Source organism: Coregonus clupeaformis, chromosome 8 (assembly GCF_020615455.1).
Source record: "Coregonus clupeaformis isolate EN_2021a chromosome 8, ASM2061545v1, whole genome shotgun sequence".
NCBI lineage: Eukaryota > Metazoa > Chordata > Actinopteri > Salmoniformes > Salmonidae > Coregonus > Coregonus clupeaformis.
In genome coordinates, this window is record NC_059199.1 from 30,638,883 (window position 1) to 30,644,887 (window position 6,005).

The window sequence follows — 6,005 nt, forward strand, 5'->3', positions numbered from 1 at the left end:
GGAAGCGGCGGGAGAACTCAGCGTAGGTGATGGTAGCTGCGTCTATTCTCCTCCATTCGGCGTTGGCCCATTCCAACGCCTTACCGGATAGACAGGAGATGAGGGCGGCGACGCTCTCGTATCCCGAGGGCGCTGGGTGTATAGTAGCCAGGTATAGTTCTATCTGCAGGAGGAAACCCTGACACCCGGCTGCAGAACCGTCATAAGCCCTCGGGAGCGAGAGCCGAATGCCACTGGGTTCCGGTGCTGAGAGAGGAGGACTGGTCGTTGGTGATGGGATCGTGGGTGATGGCGTGGGCACTTCCCTCGTCACCAAGCGACTCATCTTGTTGGACACCTCGTCAAGGGCGGCCTCAAGTTGCTGGAACAAGATGTCTTGATAGCGTAACTGCTCCTCCAGCAACCTGGGTGCCGCCACTGCTCCTGCTGACTCCATGATGGTGTGTTGTTCTGTCAAGAGGTGAGGTGTATGTGGGGTGGAAGTCAGGCGCAGGACACCGAGGCTCAGTCCAACAGAGTTTACTCAAATAATCCAACAAGGAAACGGTAAACAAACTGCCTCGAAAAACACAGAGGCGAGCATTACGCACAATGCGTAAAACACTAAAACAGAAAACAAGAAACGAAACACGCAGCACTACGACAGGCGAACAACAACACACAATCCTACTAAGCAAACAGACAGAACTTATAGGACAGGTGATCAATAAACAATTGGACACAGGTGTGACAGACAGACAAAAGCAATCACACACAGAACAAAGATCGGTGGCAGCTAGTACTCCGGGGACGGCGACCGCCGACGCCTGCTCGTACAAGGAGGAGGAGCAGCCTCGGCAGAATCCGTGACAGCCACCAAATTCATTCTGGCTGGGCACTGTTCCACCGGGCCTGCATTGAACACAACACCTAAAGTGTCACTATGGCTATTACAGTGTGTGTTTTGAGTGGCAGTTGTGAATGCTGTGTGATTGGCTTTTTATAGCTATGGCAGTCAGTCTTGAAATGAAATGTACAGTCCCATATGCTTTGAGTGATCATGCATACGGTTGGTATCTGATGAGCTGATGCTATATGAAAATACTATTTATTTATTTATGTTGATGCTTCAGGGCAGATTGAGCAACCAGATGGTGAAACAAGGGTAAGAAAAATGTATTTGGAGGAAGAACCAGACCTGGGTTCAAATACTACTTGAAATAATTTTGAACACTTTAGCTGTGGTTGATTGAGATTGCCGGCAACAAAGGAACCAATAGAAAAGTCCCAAAAGTGCAAACCCTTCCCATATGGCATCCCAGGCAGGCAACGCAAACACTCAAAGCATTGAAAGATTTCAGATAGTATTTGAACCTAGGTCTGGGAAGAATGTAAATAAGTCTGAAAACATGAACATATGGCCATTGGGGGAAATGGAAGAATCATAATTAGGCTACCACCATCTAACAACGACAGATTCTTCAAATTAGTTTTGGACCTCGGACAGGCTTAGAAGGCCATGAATGACACGCAGGAGCAGAGAGCTCAGTGGAGTTTCCCCTTAACTTTAAACCTAACCAATTTTTTAATCAAACTTAACCCCAGGTTGGACACGAGGAAGAGTAGCTGCTGCCTTGGCAACAGCTAATGGGGATCCTAATAGAATACTAAATACTAAACCCACCCCTAACCCTAACCTCAACCAATTGAAATTCCTTGCCTAAAATTAACCAATCACATTACTTGCCTAAACTTAACCAATCACATACATTTCTGCCATTGAGGCAGAGCTGCCCTTATAACAAGACTGAATCAGGAAAACTCCAATCTAGGATACTTATTAGATAATGCTGAGAGACATGGTTTTTAACGAGTGGGAGGATTAAGAAAGTGTTCCTAAGAGCGACTTCTCTCAGGCTTAGTACCAAATGGCACCCTATTCCCTATGGGCACTGGTCAAAAGTAAAGCACTATGTAGGGAATAGGCTGCCATTTGGGACACAGCCTCAGAGTCCTCTTCCCTGGGAGAGAGCAGCAGAGATCAGATGCTTTACCTTCGGCTGTTTGAAGGCGAAGTGAACCTATTGATTAAACTGTAGTCGCGAGTGTGGGAGAGATCGTTATTTATCTTTGCTGTAAGCTTTTGAACCTGATAAGCCTTTTGTGGACTTCATATCAGTATGTGTCTGTGTGTGTGTGTGTGTGGGGGGGGTATGAATGTTAGCCTGCATTTAAGAGAGAGAGAGAAATAATGATAATGCCACCAGACTGTGGCCACATATTACAGTGAAGCCAAATAAATACGAAAGTCACTACACACAAAGACAAAAGCATTCAGTGTTGATAAAGACGTAGTCTATTCTGTCTGTCTCTGTCTGTCTCTCTCGGCCTGTCTGTCTGTCTGTCTGTCTCTCTCTCTCTCTCTCTCTCTCTCTCTCTCTCTCTCTCTCTCTCTCTCTCTCTCTCTCTCTCTCTCTTTCTCTCGGTCAAAGGGAATATCTAAGTAGTGTACTTCCATGAGACTCAGCATGTGATAGACCAACTCATTGCCAAGAATAGGATTACCCATCAGCCCCTTCTCTTGGCATCTCGCTTTGTGATCACCTCTCTATGACCCCCAACCCTCTTCATTGATGAAGTGATGAATACACACGTGTGACGCATGCATGTGCATAGATACACATGCAGACATGTGTGGACACACAAGTGCATACCAAATACATGGAAAGACCCATGGCCAGCCAGCCAGCCAGCTAGTCAAACAGCCAGCGAGAGCCAACCAGCCAAACAGTCAGCTAGCCAACCAGCCAAACAGCCAGCTAGCCACCCAGCCAAACAGCCAGATAGTAAACCAGCCAGCCAGCCAGCCAGCTAGCCAACCAGCCAGCTAGCCAGCCAACTAGTCAACCAGCCAGCCAGCCAGCCAGCGAGCCAACTAGCCAGCCAGCCAGTCAGCAAGCCAACCAGCCAGCTAGCCAACCAGCCAGCTAGCCAGCCAACTAGTCAACCAGCCAGCCAGCCAGCCAGCGAGCCAACTAGCCAGCCAGCCAGCCAGCAAGCCAACCAGCCAGCTAGCCAACCAGCCAGCTAGCCAACCAGCCAGCTAGCTAGCTAGCCAATCCTCCAGCCAGCCAGCCAGCTAGCTAACCAGCCAGCTAGCCAACCAGCCAGCTAGCTAGTCAACCAGCGAGCCAGCAACACAAACGCATGTGCACACACCCACACACCCACACACACACACACCCACACACACACACACACACACACATACACACACACACACACACACACACACACACAGAGCTATAAATAGAAACATTGCTGTATGTTTTTTTCTGTATGCAGACCCACGAGCATCCATCCCTGCCTCTGTCTCCCTTTCACCTCTCCCCCTATCTCCTAGAATACTAATTTGTGCATCTCAGCCTCACCACTCCTTAAAGAGCCACTGAACACGCCGATTGGCATGTGTGTTTTTCTGTTGCTCATTAGAAAAATTAGATTTCAATCTTGGAGGTGGTCCCCAATGAGACACTGTAGACACGGACGCCTATTTCAATTCCTCAAAATCCCCAGAATGAATCTAAGATAACTCAAGTAATCTGTAATAAATGTTTTATGGTTTTGCAAAGGATGTTTTAGTTGCACAATTTTACATCTAAGGTGTCTGGTGCAGTATTTCTCAAGTAAAAACATGCAAATGTACATTGTCAAATCAAAACCCAACCTTCAGTCACCTGTTATGAGGCAAGGATGTTTCAAACTCCGTTTAAGACGAGACTGACTTTATGACCAAAGTTATCCTATTTACACTTTGTAGTCAATTTCGACACAAGAATAACAATTTCTAACTCAAATCGATGCCACATAGGCCGTTTTCAAAGGGATTCGTTGCTTTTTAAAGGGCGTCGCTCTTAACATTACTCAAAGCATCCCCCCTTCACTCCATCCTCCTCGGCTCCCCCTCTCTTTTTCTACATCTGTCTCTCTCTCTTGGTGTAAGATTAATATGTTAAAGAAGAAACAAGAAGAAATAATTTCACCCTTTCTGCCCTTATTCAGCCAATACTTACCCATAAGTTATTATTTGAGTTATTCTATTCTACAGTGCATTCGGAAAGTATTCAGACCTCTTGACTTTATCCACATTTTGTTACATTACAGCCTTATTCTAAAATTGATTCAATTGTTTTTTCTCCTCATCAATCTACACACAATACCCCATAATGACAAAATAAAAACAGGTTTGTAATTTGTCTTGCTAATTTACAAAAAAAAAAAAAAAAAAACGAAATATTACATTTACATAAGTATTTAGACCCTTTACTCAGTACATTGTTGAAGCACCTTTGGCAGCGATTACAGCCTTGATTCTTCTTGGGTATGATGCTACAAGCTTGGCACACCTGTATTTGGGGAGTTTCTCCCATTCTTCTCTACAGATCCTCTCAAGCTCTGTCAGGTTGGATAGGGAGCCTCGCTGCACAGCTATTTTCCGGTCTCTCCAGAGATGTTCGATCGTGTTCAAGTCTGGGCTCTGGCTGGGCCACTCAAGGACATTCAGAGACTTGTCCCGAAGCCACTCCTGCGTTGTCTTGGCTGTGTGCTTAGGGTTGTTGTCCTGTTGGAAGGTGAACCTTCGCCCCGGTCTGAAGTCCTGGAGCAGGTTTTCATTGAGGATCTCTCTGTTGTTTGCTTCGTTCATCTTTCCCTCGATCCTGACTAGTCTCCCAGTCCCTGCCGATGAAAAACATCCTCACAGCATGATGCTGCCACCACCATGCTTCACCATAGGGATGGTGCCAGATTTCCTCCAGACGTGACGCTTGGCATTCAGGCCAAAGAGTTCAATCTTGGTTTCAGACCAGAGAATGTTGTTTCTCATGGTCAGAGTCCTTAAGGTGCATCTTGGCAAACTCCAAGCGGGCTGTCATGTGTGTTTTACTGAGGAGTGGCTTCCGTCTGGCCACTCGACCACAAAGGCCTGATTGGTAGAGTGCTGCATAGATGGATGTCCTTCTGGAAGGTTCTCCCATCTCCACAGAGGAACTCTGGAGCTCTGTGAGAGTGACCATCGGGTTCTTGGTCACCTCCCCGATTGCTCAGTTTGGCCGGGCGGCCAGCTCTAGGAAGAGTCTTGGTGGTTCCAAACTTCTTCCATTTAAGAATGATGGAGGCCACTGTGTTCTTGGGGACCTTCAATGCTGCAGACATTTTTTGATACCCTTCCCCAGATCTGTGCCTCGACACAATCCTGTCTCGGAGCTCTACGGACAATTCCTTCGACCTCATGGCTGGGTTTTTGTTCTGACATGCACTGTCAGCTGTGGGACCTTATATAGACAGGTGTGTGCCTTTCCAAATCATGTCCAATCAATTGAATTTACCACAGGTGGACTCCAATGAAGTTGTAGAAACATCTCAAGGATGATCAATGAAAACAGGATGCACCTGAGCTCAATTTCGGGTCTGAATACTTATGTAAATAAGGTAGTTCTGTTTTTTCTTTTTAATACATTTGCTAAAATGTCTACAATCCTGACTCTGAGTGTAAAAGCAGACGCTGAGGGATTAGGAGAGAGTCAGAGAGCATAAGGACTTTTCCATTGTCCTCCTGCCTCGCCTCCTCACAATTGAATCACTGTCTGTTTATATGCATATTGTGTGAGTGAAATGGAGAGAGACAAAAAGAGGGAGGGGCAGAAGGAGAGGAAAACAGCTGTACTGCATTGATAGAGCGAGAGAGAGAGAGAGGTGGGGGAAAAGAGAAATACTAGACACTCATTCCTCACACCGTCAGAAGATACAGAGGATATTTCCATTTCATACAATAGGTCAATATCTCCGCTAAATGTGTTATACTTAAATCATTTAGAGAGTTGGGATATTAATGGCATTGAAGTAACTAGTACTTGCTTGTCATTATTTCAATGATTTCAGGTCTGTCCCTCCCTCCATCCTCCCCTGCTCTCAGACACATTGACTTGATGACTGACTAACTGGGATGCACGAACATCGCAACACTG